The sequence below is a fragment of the Carya illinoinensis genome, chromosome 15 (assembly GCF_018687715.1).
Source record: "Carya illinoinensis cultivar Pawnee chromosome 15, C.illinoinensisPawnee_v1, whole genome shotgun sequence".
Classification (NCBI taxonomy): Eukaryota; Viridiplantae; Streptophyta; class Magnoliopsida; order Fagales; family Juglandaceae; genus Carya; species Carya illinoinensis.
In genome coordinates this window covers 17,446,361-17,461,065 of record NC_056766.1, presented here as the reverse complement: position 1 = coordinate 17,461,065, position 14,705 = coordinate 17,446,361, and positions in this window count along the sequence as shown.

The window sequence follows — 14,705 nt, the reverse complement described above, 5'->3', positions numbered from 1 at the left end:
CCTAGATTTAACAAGAAAAACGTTAAATATCACTATTGTCACAAATTCGGTCATTATAGAAATAAGTGTCCAAGATTGAAGAACAAGGACGAAGGTACAAGTTCCTCTAATCTTTTTAGTATTGTTGAGAATACTAATAAATCTGATGTTGTCCTAAAAGTCAACGGCTCTAATGGTGTTTTTGGTGACAAATGGGCTCCATGTACGTTCCATATATGCCCCAATAGAGATTGGTTTGGTACCTACAATCAATCAACGGTGATTTAATTTTGGTTAGGAATGATATGGCTTTTGAGATTGTTGGGATTGGTTCAATCAAAATTAAGATGTATAATGGAACCTTTAGATCTTTGTCTAACGTTCTGCATATTCCATCTTTGAAGAAAAATCTTATATCTGTGAGCACTTCTGACTCCTATGGTTATTAGTATACATTTGAAGGTGGAGTCTTTCGAGTCTATAAGGTTATCTTCAGATGTTTCATATTTAGGTATTACTCATTTGTGGCACATGCGATTAGGCCATATGGGTAAATGAGCATGGTCATTTGTGAGTAGACACCTTTTGCTTTTGTGTAATAAGAAGATAGGGAAACTTGATTTACTTTTTTACTTTATTGTAGCATTGTATCATTGTGAAGCATTGCAGAATCAAGTTAACTGCAGTTTATTTATTCTAATCTTTGGGGTATATCTTGTGTAAGGTGGTGCTCTATTCTTACTCATGTTGTTTGGTGACCATTTTGAGAAAAGGCTGGACTTGTTTTGGTAAAGCAGTGAGTGTCGTGTTTGATGAGTTCAAACACTTGGAAAGGCTTTGAGAATTTGACAGGCAAGAAAGTAGAGCGATTTCATATACTGTATGTTAACGTCGTGTTTCGTACACCCTTGAGCCCAGTTGCTTAGCGGCACGGGTCTTCACTCGTGACGGATCCTAAGGCAGGAGAGGGGTGGCCTGGGAAACCTCTAATACCAAAGTTAGTATAGAGAAGAGATAAAAAATGTTTTAAATGAGAAGACAATAGTTGTGTATAATTGACAATAGACTTGAATTCATTCCCTTTTTAACCTCGCAATTCTAGTCAACCTTTATACTTGGTCTTTTGGATTAGGAGTGCCATGCCTTGTGTTTTGGAGCAGAGGGACGCCTCTCCTCGGAGTCACCACCACCATACTGAATTTAATGCCACGTAGTTTTCTTGGTGTCAGTCATTTAATGCGGCGTGGGTCTCTGGCAGAATTGCCTGAAGCTGTCTCTTCCCTTTTCCCCAATCATGGTTTCCCATGCCTTTCTGCAACGTCCCATCTCAATATTGATGATTACCCCCGACCTGCACGGGTTTGGAGCTCGCCCGACCCGCATGGGTCTAGTACTCACCTTGGGCTACCAAGGGAGGGCTTTCAGGGCTTCGTCAGGCATTTTCGGGGCTTATTGGGCTTGGCAAAGTAAGGGGCCTAGGGCAATATTATGGGCTTTAGACCCTGACGAAAATACCCGCTAACAGTTACCCTGCTAATTCTCATCGGGTTGACCTGATGGGAATTTCCATAACTTCTTGCTTATCACAGTCTTCACCGAATGGCGGCATAGGCTGGTCAGTGGCCATTGCACGTGCTGACACGATTCCCGTCGCTTCACATATCCTGCAAGTTAGGCTGTCAGACACTACCCCTTTTTCTCAACTGTGAGATCGTGCCTTCAAATTCGCTCCCCTTCCGTCCACATTGCTACATCTCTTCTGCCTTTTGTATTTTCGTTGTGCCCACTGCCCCCATTTTTCTGGAAGTTCAACCCTTCCTTGCTTGAATTAGCTTTCCTAGCCCCGATGGCTTCCCAAAAATCCACCAACCTGACTGACTCTGTGCACTACTTTGAGGCCAGCTCATCAGAGCCTAGGTTCTTGGGTCACCATTGGCACTTGGGGGCCACTCCAGCCTTTTTTCAATCCCAGGTGCTGACCTACCACATTTTCGATTCAGTTACTCTAGAAGTTCCTAGGCCACATGAAGGGGCCGTGAATGCAGATGGCTCGGTGATGCGGGTCACCCTTTTTTCCAGCATGTTTTCCTATGGGCTAAGATTGCCTTTTCCCTATACTATCCGTGAAGTCCTGTACCACTTAGGGCTGGCGCTTGCTCAGTTTTATCCTAATGCTTTGCAAATTCTGATGTGCAGTTGCTTGCTATGGCGGCAGGCTCTATTGAAGTTTCACCTAGAAAATGCTAATCTTACTTATTATGAGTTCCTCCTGACTCACCATGTACAAAGAGGAACAAGAGAGATCTACAGTTTTAGGGGAATGGCACCTGCGTTGGTTGTGCTAGAGTTGAAGGACCGCAAAGTCTCAGATTGGTCTAGTAGATTCTTCTTTGTGGGTGGCTGAGTTCCTAATCAAGGCAGCCTGGGGAGTCGTGTCGAGTGACAAGATGGTGCGCCCTGTGTCCATGTCAGATGGGTTGCATCACATCGCGATTGTGCGGGATTGGGTAGCTCAACACCCACTCTTGGTTCACTCCAAGGACTTCTTTAGGGAAGACAATCTAGCCACTTTCCTTCCCTTGTTGGATCATGTCGTTCCCTCTGCTAGAGGTGTGGTGGCTGATCCTTTGTCACACTCTTCAAGGAAAAGGGAGGCTGGTAGACTTGCGAGACTCTTCAACCCCACCTAGCCTTGGAAGGAATGTGCCAGGTGTGTCTTTAGTTCGCACGCCGCTGAGCCCTATCAAATCGGTGACTGGGGCCGTAAGTCCTTGTGGGGGTGACGGTCACCAGCGCAGGGATGAAAGTGGCCCTTCTATGGTGGCTCCTCCTGTTTTTTTGGTGAGCAAGGGTGCTCTAACGGGGCTTAGCTGAGGAGTGACAGTTCCCCAAGAAGGGAAATGCCTTCTTTGGAGACCGCAAACATAGCAGTTCTTGCCGATCCTTTGAACTAGTCCTTGCGGGAGGATCCACTATAAGCCGCGAAGTGGAGCAACTGAAAAACATCTCTCCAATGTACTTCTTACGTTCTGCATTCCCTTTCAACTTTTTGGGTCTTGAGTCTGCTATCTAACCTCGGAGTCCATGCAGGGAATCAGAGTGCTAGCCCAACATGTTGCTGAAGACGAGATACGGTGTCTCAGGTCCGTAGTGGAGTAGGGGAGGGAAGAGCAGGGATGATTGGAGGAAGAGTAGGCTGTGGCTTGAGATTGGGCTTTGAAGGCCTAGGAGTCTCTAAGTAAGCTTCAGGAATCGCACGACCTTCTCCAAACGAAGAATGAGGAGTTAAGAGGCCTGCGAGAGCCCCACTTACACCAGATCAAGATGCTGGAAGGGAAGTATTCCAACCTGTTGGCCATTGCAGAGGATCATAGGGTTTGTGAGGAAGAGGCTTTAACCGACCTGGCTGCCGCTAGTGAGAGAATTTCCGGTCAGGATGTGGTTATCTTGGATTTGCGCAGCAACCTATCGCTGGAGCAAGAGGTGGCTACGCGATCAAGTAAGCAGCTACAGAAGGCTCTTTCTGTCAGCAAAGAGGCGTGGTCTCATGGGTACCTTGAGGGCTTGGAAAAGATGAGTGACTACGTCATCCTCAACCCTCAATGTAGTTTAGAGGCACTAGAGGCACATCTGCGGGCTTTGGACTTCAAGATCCTCGAGCTTGACGCTGCTGCCCTTAATCATGTTGGTGAGCTGGGGTGGGAGACGATCCTGGATGCATTCCTACCAGAAGATGACGACCCCGGCAACTTCCCCCCTGTGAGCACTTCTGCGGCTAGCACAAGAGGAGGGGAGTTTGAAGATCGCCCGGTTAGCACCGAACATGAGTGGAACCCTGCAGAGACAGGCTCTTCTGATCTGCGAGAGGGACTGAAGCTTCTCGGTCTTGACCCTCCCTACGATCGTAGTCCTTCTTTTCCTTGTTGTTTACTTTCTTGGGGCCGTGTTGGTAGTAAATGCCACATGTCCCTTTGTAAATTGTAGATAGATTAATCAATAAAGACATGTATCTTTCTCTTATGCCCTGACTTCCTTCTCACACTCTGACTTATCCTCTCGTACTGTTTGGTTGCTGTTTACTGGTAGCATTTTCCTTTTTGATGTGACACTTTGAATTCTACTCTCCTATCGTTATTGCTATACCTGCCCTTTAGCCTTCATAAGGGAGTGAGTTAATGGCTGGTATTTCTTCTGTGAATTCGGAAGGATTTTGAACAGTCAGTCATTCATTGCTCATCTGTTGGTTGCCCTGCCTTTATGGTGTGGGTGCCATTTCCCCATGCATGCCATGAAATTTGTTTGGAGGTTTCTGTGAGATTTGCATATGATCTGATGAAGCCCTACAACATGCATGTACTCTAGACCTCGAGATGTGAACCATCATTCCTAGCCTATATATAGGCCTTCCCCCCTTCGTTGCCTTTCACCAAGTCTTCCCTCCTACTTCCTCAAGCGTTCTAAAATCCTACTTTCTTTCCTCCCCCATTAGACTCATACTGATTGCTCTTCACTTCAATGGGTACCCTAGCTCAAGCTTAGCCTTGTGATGTTGACTCCTGCAATGAGTTCTTATGAAGACATGTGCATGGCAGCCTCCTTGAAGCTTCCACAGATGCCCTTCCAAAAGTTATGTTGTTCTTCATTATCGGGAGATGTTTCAAAAAGATGGCATGTCTCTAGCTTCGCGGGACAACTGTTCAGCTAATTTCTCTGCCTCATAACTCGTCATACAGTTCACTATTCTTCCTAATATGCCAAGTTGCCCTAGCATTCGGGAAGAGTGGGGCTTCCTTCCTTGGCTGGGCTATCGAAGGAGATTTCATACGTCTTGGGTAGGGGTGAGTTTGGTCCGGTCCAGGAGGTTTTGTGGACAGGACCGGACCTATTCGGTCCAGGGTTTTCCCACCCTAGACCGGACTGAACTCCCTAAGGGTAAGGATGGTCCAGTCCCACAGTTGACTTTTTTTTTTTTTTTTTTTTTGTTTTTTTAATCCTATGACATTTTGTTTAATACTTATATAATTATATTGCGATAAATTTAATATATATGTAGTATACTATTATATATATTAATATATATTAGTAATATGCTAATACTATTAGCTTATTAGTATATAGTAAATTAGTAATAGTTATTAACTTATTTACTATAACTAAAAATACACTAGTACTAATTCTATAACTAATAACTATATGTAATAATAGTAATACTATATGTAATATACTAGTTTTACTATATCTCTTCAAACACCACACATTGATTAATACTCTATGTAATACTATATTAAATAATAGTAATACTTTTATTACTAATACTCTATGTAGTTATATTAAGTACTATATTACATTATTACTAATACTCTATGTAGTTATAGTGATTTAATACTAACATATTAAATATTAAGTTAACTATACTAATACGTTATAAATTTATACATACTTGATATATTATAATTTATACCATAACTCTTATAATATGTTAATATATTAATATATACTAGTACTATATATTATAGTTAGTAGTTATACATTAAACAGTAAAATAATACATTGATACTAAATATATATAGTTATCGACTTATAATGATTTAGTTATTATGAATTTACGATTAGTATAACTATATATATAATAGTATTTGTATTAGACTATTAGTAATTTAGTATAGCTATATTATATTAGTAATATTAGTTATGTTAAATCAATCAGTTAGTATAACTATTTTTTACATTATTAGTATTAATAATATTAGTATTAGTTATAGCCATATAGCCTATATTAGACTTAAGAGTCTTGGACTATAAAATAGACTAATAGTATTAGTACAACTGTATAAGTATACTGTATAGCTATATATTAATACTAATTATAATGAAAAGTATAACTATATAATAGTATTAATAGTATAGCTATATATTAGTATTAGTTATACTGTTATAGTGATTTAGTATATTATAATTTTTATATTATCATTTGTACTATAACTCTTATAATATGTTAATATATTAATATATAGTAGTACTATATATTATAGTTATACATTAAAGAATATAATAATACATTCATACTAAATATATATAGTTATACTTATAGTGATTTAGCTGTAACTATATTAGTATTAGTATTACTTATAGTATTTAATATAACTGTATAGTCTATATTAGTATAACTATAGTATATTATAATATTAGACTATTAGTATTATTTTTTTAATACCATATTAGATTATTAGTATTAGTATAAATATTAGTATTAGTATATAATTATAAATTTAAGTATTAGTTAAAAATTATATAATTAATTTATAAAATTATTATTATTTTTTCAATCGGTCTGGTCCGGGATGGGAAACCCCCAGACCGAGACCAGACCGAACTCATTTAGTCCTCCCAAATGAGGACCGGACCGGACCGGACTAAATTCAGTCTGGTCCGGTTGGATCCAAAAATGGCCAGTCCGGACCGGCCGAATCTCACCCCTAGTCTTGGGCTTGCTCAGGCCCGGACACTTCCTTTTCGGCCCACATAGGAGTAGGAGTTGGAGAGGAATCCCATGGGAGGGATAGAGGAGGATCTCTCCTTCAACTCGAGCTCTATGTACTTAACTCGAGCTCTGTGAAAGTACATAGAGCTCGAGTTGACCCCGCCTCCCTTTTGAGCCAATTTCTATCCGGCTTCCAAACCTCGCCTTTGCATTTCTAGTGAGTTGATGATTATCTTGCTGGTACCCCATCAGGCATAACTGACTATCTGCCCTTGCTCACCAATGAGGCTATTTGTAGTGTAACCTGCTTGCGATCTTGCACATAAGGTCCCCATCTTGCTTGAATTACGTCGCTCAGTTGAGACCGTGATGGAAATTCTGTGATGCTCCCAAATCTCCACGTACGGACACGAAAAAATCAAGACGTCCGGATGGTGACAACACGGGTCACCACCCTATCGACGAGTGCCAAGTGTGTGCAAGACAAATGTGCATGAAGAAACACGCAGCCTAAGGTAAAGTCATAAACTAAGTACCAGAATCTTTCTTAGTTTAATACAAAACTGTTCAAAAACATACATAATAAAATATTACAAGATCCAAATATAATTCAAAGCAACAACAAGATATTAACTTCAACTTAGACCTCCGGTGCAGCCGCATCCTCGGGCTTAGCCTCCTCCTCCTTCTCGATCGCTGCATCAAAATCTGCGGTACCAAAAATGGTGCCGCAAGTAAGTAAAATCCAAATACCACTAGATAAAAACATATTAAACTCAACAATATGCATGAAAGAATGCAATGCACATGTCCCATAAAATCATAATTTTTCCATGCACGCCAAAAACCCATTTGGCCCAAAAACATAACCATTAAAACTATTCCTCGCCATTATCCCAGATAATGGCCCAAAACCGCTACCACCATTTTCTCAAAAAATGGATCAAAAGCCTCAACACATCCTCGCCATTATCCCAGATAATGGCCCAAATCACCATTTTCCCAGAAAATGGATCAAAAGCCTTGAAACCAAATCTCGCCATTTTCCCAGAAAATGGCCCACATCCGAAAACCATAAAAACGATCCAATTATGCATGCACCATGATCTCCCCTAGGGATCATCCGCACACCCTGGCTCTGTGCCATACCGCAGGTAACGACTACGCGTGTGACACCTAAACGAGCGATGCCCAAACTCGCGCCCTGCGTGTCCCTGGCCAGGCCATCCTCTAGTCCCCGCCACTCTAAGGAGCACGGAGTCGACATGACAGCGTTACCGTATCGTGCGATTCGGTCGTCGCCCTGCCACAACCCAGGGGATGTCACTTAGTATTATCCACTCTCGAGTGACCAGAGAAGCTCCACCGAGATAACAAACCCATCCCAGCTTGGGTTCGTGAGACTCACACACCCGAAAACCATTTACGCCAACAAAACATGATTTTCTCGAATAAATAAAATGCACTTGCATGCACTATGTAAAAGCAACCACAATGCACAAAGCAACAATCCAAGCAACTCTGTCCTCATCCAGCCGACCCCCGAACTCCTCGGACTCAGTCCGGAATCAGGCAACCAACAGATAAATATTTATTGTAAGACCAAAATATATTTAAATCTAAAAGTAGAGTTTAGAAAATACTTACAGTGCTATATGGTATTTTTTGAAAGCTTGCGGCGTTGCAAACGGCGGAAGAAAAGCAACGTAACAGTGTAATTTACACTGTGGCCATGGGTAATAAATTACCAATTTTTGAATGGGGACAAACCAAGGCTCGGGATTGATAGGGAATGGCCTTGAGATATTTATAAAGCTAAGGGAAATGAGTTTTGGCCGTGGGTGGTGGTGGAAATGGCGGTCGAAGGCCAAAAAGGGGCTGAACGGAGTTGAGCTCGTGGGAGCTGCTCCGGCAATGGGGGAAGAAGCTATGAAGAGATGGTGGCCGGAGGTGGTGCGACGGCGCTTGAATCGGTCAAAAACCGTATGGCTTGGAGGAGCTCGTGGTGGCTAACGGTGGCTCGGATGGAGGTGAAACTTGGTGGGGATGTTCACTGGTGAGAGGGGAAGAAAACTGGGTGGGTGGTGTAGGCCACGCCACCGGCAAGCGGCGGTTCTGGGCTGCGAAAGCAACCGGTGACGGGGGAAAAAACAAAGCAGGTGCAGTGACTTCCAGGGGCTCGTGGCGGCTAACGGCTGATCCGATGGCTCTGAAAATTGGTGGGGATGATCTCTGGTGGAAGGGGAAGAGAATGGTGGGGGTGGTGTACAACACAACCGCTGGACGGTGGCGCAATGGGCAGCCGAAGTGGCAGCGACGGTAAGGGGAAAAAGAAGGGGTAGCTCCCGGGAGAGGGGAAATGGCGAAGAAAAAAGAAGAAAAAGAAAGGAAAGAAAGAAAAAAAGAAAAAGAAAAGGAAAAAGGGAAAAAGAAAAAGAGAAAAGAAAAGAAATGGGGTCCAATCCTCACTCCGGAACCTAAAAACAAATCCGCCGAAAACGATATTAAAAACCGTAAAACGACTAAAATAAATTAAACACGATATCAAATAAATTAAAACCAATTTAAAATACATTAATTTAAAATAAATAAACTAATATATTAATTAAATTAAAAACAACCCTTCAGTGAAAATACACGTAAACACGGGTTATCACTTCCTCCCCCCTTTAAACCATCAGCGCCAAACAGATACAAGATACAACTCCGAACATATTTGAGAGATACATATGATCGACAACTCCCAACAAATCTAATGGTTATTAACTTCACATCATAAATCACTAATATCAACGACGTCTCTGCTTTACCTTCCAAACTTTCGTCCCATTCCAACTTTGGTAACCTAATAGCCGCTTCCAAAGTTAACCATCCATAAACCAAATTGCACGACCAAAAGATTAATTTCCCATTAAAATTTCAAATCACTACTAAATCTTCCAAGTCGATACAAAATTTGAACTTCTAAGTATCTCCAAAAATTATGCTTTCGCGCGCACTCTGATAACTCATCAAAATACTTAAAGGCTATATCCTCAAAAATTAATATCATGAACTAGAAGCTCAATCCACACCTAATCACAAGAAAACCTTTACCACATTTCCATAGAAAATCGTATGCCTCCAAAAACCACAAATCTCCACTCATTCCTCAGTTGGCCATTGCTGCCCCAAACGAAAACCAACATTCCACAAAAATACACCCATTGATTGATGACAAAAACCAATACTAATCAACCTCCAGGCCCCAAATTGAAAACACATAACATCATCCCAACATACACACGTCTCTTCTAAAGATAAGGAACATCTCCAAAAAGCCCGAGTCCTTCCCGGCCAACCAACGAGAGTGCCTATAACTTCTATCCGGTATCCCACACTTCAAGCTCATTACCTATATTTTGAATAACATCTAATCTTGCAATAACTAACTCACTATAAACTACCATTGACTTCACCTAGACATAATCGAAACGTTTATGGTAACTCACCCACCTATTGTACTCTCAAAAACTCTAGTTTTAGTACAACTAATTCCTTCAATAATACTTCACAAATAAATTTCAAGACAGGCCATACTGTTTAAATCTTCAATCCATCAAAAACTATTAAACAACACTCATGGATCCTACTGCTTTATTACTGCATACATATGATTATGCTACCCACCTTTGATGCATAAGTTTCAACTTCCAAAATTTATTACTTCATACACCACACATGGTAACCTAACGATCTCTTTTCAAGTTAAATAACCATATCCCCAATCCTCCCAACTGGATACTTGATCTCCAAAGAAAAGTATAGCCTCACCAATTTAAATTCCTATGACTTCAAGTCGCAATTAATTCTCAAGATAAACACAACGGTCGTTTCAAACCACCATCCCAATGGGTAACCCGCTTCGACTGCACATTCCATTCAACTTACCAAACAACTCAAAGCCAAAAATATCTTGAATTTAATATTACCACACAGATTCCTCTTCAACTCCTACCAAGCCAAAAATAGATGAGAATAGGACCAGCACTCTCCGAAATCCATACATACGTACCCTTACTACTCATTGATCCCATGCACTCTTAGCCAACACCAAAAATCATTCAAACATACAAGTGATCCATTATCACATTTCCATCATCTGGACTTATATCCTCAACTCAGCAAGAATCATTCCTAAATCTACTCAACTTATATCTTTAAATCAGCAACCAGCCATTGCTTAAAGTTTGATACCGAGAATGACCTTAAACTTGCTAAGAATCCATTCCCAAAAGTCTACGGATCATATAACCTCAAATTCAATCGTATTCAATACCAACACAAAATCTACTATTTCCAACACCCTGATGAACCTATACCTTTCGAATCGATAGAATCATTTACTAAGATTTGCTACTACAACCTCGAGTTAACAATAATTATTTTCTAAACTAGCTCGATATCTTCAATCCTCAAAGAAATACACGAACTAGATCATTACCTCCAATCCTCAAAGAAATCTGCTCTAGGAAAATTTTCATATCAATAACTTAACTCTAATCAACCTCATTTTAATGATTACAAACTAATCACTCACTAGAGTAGATCAAGTTACAGCACTAAGTCTGTAAAACTAAGAACTCAATTCCTACTATAAATCAGTCCTTCAATTCTGCAATTCTAAAACCTTAAATCAAACAAGAATCATCTTCCGGAACCTCTAAGATCAAAGAACTTACATCCCATAATAGAAAAAATCGACTTCTCAAATCTTTCAAATTCTTAAACATTAATAGATAATAAATCATTTTATGAAATTTTCAAGATTGGTGGCTTTAATTCAAAACATTCACCTTAAAAGCTTGTAAAATCTAAAGCCCTAATTGCCACCAAAGTACTCATCCGAATCACGAAATCTAAAACTCAAAATTTAATTATTTCCCTCCAAAGCTTGTCGAACCTAACACCTTAATTACCATAAACTTATATTCCTAAAATCTATAAGGCCCTAAACTTTAAAACTTTGCTGAACCTCATAAAATCTATCATTGAAATTTGTTGAACTTACAACCTACTACATTATAGACCATTTCATAAACTCCACGGAACCAAAAAACTCAATTATTCTACTTCCCTAAAAGATCACCCAGATCATGCCATGACTCGAGCATTCTGAGTCTCCGTAACCTTGCCTCCAACAGTACCAAGAGTCACTGCGTACATTCGAGCCCGAGCTAATTGCCTCTGGTTAGTTCTACCACTGCGACGAGCTCCACGGCTTTCTTGAACTCGACTAGGGCACTCATGAGCAAGATGCTCCCTCTGGCCGCATTCAAAACATTGGTTACTACCCAGACGACACTTGCCTCCGTGAGCTCTATTACATCTTCCACAAATTGGCACTCGTCCTCCCATACGCACTCCCGAGGCTGCTTGTGGTCGAGTCCCGGTTCGCTGAACAAACTTTTAAGGCGAACTCGATCTACTTCCTTCACCAGTAAAACTCTTCCTCTTTTGTCTTGGAAGGGAGCCCATACTCAAATTAACCTCTCGCTCTGCAAGAGTGACCACATCCACTAAATCCTGAAAAGTGGATATCTGGTGGCTGACCACCATTCGGCGTATATCAGGACGTAGACCCTCCTGGAAACACTCGGCCTGCATCTCCTCCGAGGTGATGAGGTGGGGAGCAAATCGCCCAAGTTCTATAAATTTTCGGGCGTACTGTTCCATGGTCATGCTCCCTTGGACCAAGCTTGAGAACTCTCTTGCTTTTTGCTGCCTCACGGAGGCGGGAAAGAAGTGATCATTAAATTCTTTCTTAACGCCCTGCCAGGTCACAGCGGCAAAAGACCCCAAACCTTAAATAAAATTCCCTTAAACATATCCTTAAAGTTCGTTGAATCTATGCTCTCCTATACTATAGCCTCGTTCCATAAATTCTACAAAAACTTGACCTCAATCATCTTAAGTGACTTAAAACTAATTCCTCTCCTCATTGCTACGTGAGTTCCCACCCTACAAAGATTGCCTAAACCATGACATTCTCTTCAGACCTCAACATCATACAAGTGAACCACATCGCTAAAAATTCAAGCCTACTACACTAAATGTGCATGCCTAATAATAACATCCTCGATTATACTGCCTTCCTGCCACAACACAACCCTTGACCCCCTCTAAGAAAAAAGATTAAAACCAACAACATAAAACCAAAACCAAAACTGAAACCACATAACAAGAAAACAAAAAGAAACCAGCATGCAATAACATAACTAAAGAAATAAACACAAGCAAACTAGCTCAAATAAATTCAAACATATAAAACATGTCAAAAAGCAACTTTACTTGAAATAAATTTCAAAACACAACCTTAAAAACATTCTGGTACTACCTACGGGACATGTGGTTTTACCCAAAGCCGGACCGCTCTGATACCACCTGTGGTGCCGCAGGTAAGTAAAATCCAAATACCATTAGATAAAAACATATTAAACTCAACAATATGCATGAAAGAATGCAATGCACATGTCCCATAAAATCATAATTTTTCCACGCAGGCCAAAATCCCATTTGGCCCAAAAACATAACCATTAAAACCATTCCTCGCCATTATCCCAGATAATGGCCCAAAATCGCTACCACCATTTTTCCAGAAAATGGATCAAAAGCCTCAACACATCCTCGCCATTATCCCAGATAATGGCCCAAACCACCATTTTCCCAGAAAATGGATCAAAAGCCTCGAAACCAAATCTCGCCATTTTTCCAAAAAATGGCCCACATCCGAAAACCATAAAAATGATCCAATTATGCATGCACCATGATCTCCCCTAGGGATCATCCGCACACCCTGGCTCTGTGCCACACCGCAGTAATGACTACGTGTGTGACATCTAAATGAGCGATGCCTAGACTCGTGCCCAGCGCGTCCCTGGCCAGGCCATCCTCTAGTCCCCGCCACTCTAGGGACCACGGAGTCGACATGACAGCGTTACCGTATCGTGCGATTCGGTCCTCCCAGGCTGCCACAACGCAGGGGATGTCACTCAGTATTATCCACTCCCGAGTGACCAGAGGAGCTCCACCGAGATAATAACCCATCCCGGCTTGGGTTCGTGAGACTCACACACCCGAAAACCATTAACGCCAACAAAACATGATTTTCTCAAATAAATAAAATGCACGTGCATGCACTATGTAAAAGCAACCACAATGCACAAAACAACAATCCAAGCAACTCCGTCCTCATCCAGCCGACCCCCGAACTCCGGAATCAGCCAACCAACAGATAAATATTTATTGTAAGACCAAAATATATTTAAATCTAAAAGTAGAGTTTAGAAAATACTTACAGCGCTATATGGTATTTTTGGAAAGCTCGCGGCATTGCAAACGGCTGAAGAAAAGCAACGTAATAGTGTAATTTACACTGTGGCCGTGGGTAATAAATTACCCATTTTCAAACAGGGACAAACCAAGGCTCGGGATTGATAGGGAATGGCCTTGAGATATTTATGAAGCTAAGGAAAATGAGTTTTGGCCGTGGGCGGTGGTGGAAATGGCAGTCGAAGGCCAAAAAGTGGCTGAACGGAGTTGAGCTCGTGGGAGCTGCTCCGGCAACGTATCGAGGCCGGAAATGGGTGGTTTAGGTCGGCAAGAGGTAGGGGAAGAATTTTTGAAGAGATGGTGGCCGGAGGTGGTGCAACGGCGCCAGAATCGGTGAAAAACGGTATGGCTTGGAGGAGCACATGGTGGCGAACGGTGACTCGGATGGAGGTGAAACTTGGTGGGGATGTTCACCGGTGAGAGGGGAAGAAAAATGGGTGGGTGGTGTAGGCCACGCCGCCGGCGAGCGGCAGTTCTGGGCTGCAGAAGCAATCGGCGACAGGGAGAACAGAGCAGGTGCAGTGACTTCCAGGGGCTCATGGTGGCTAACGGCTGGTCCGATGGCTCTAAAAATTGGTGGGGATGATCTCTTATGGGAGGGGAAGAGAATGGTGGGGGTGTTGTACAACACAGCCGCCGGACGACGGCGCAATGGGCGGTCGAAGTGGCAGTGACGGTAAGGGGAAAAAGAAGGGGTAGCGTGCGGGAGAGGGGAAACGGGGAAGAAAGAAGAAGAAAAAGAAAAGGAAAAAGGGAAAAAGAAAAAGAGAAAAGAAAAGAAATGAGGTCCAATCCTCACTCCGGAAACCAAAAACAAATCTGCCAAAAATGATATTAAAAACCGTAAAACGACTAAAATAAATTAAACACGATA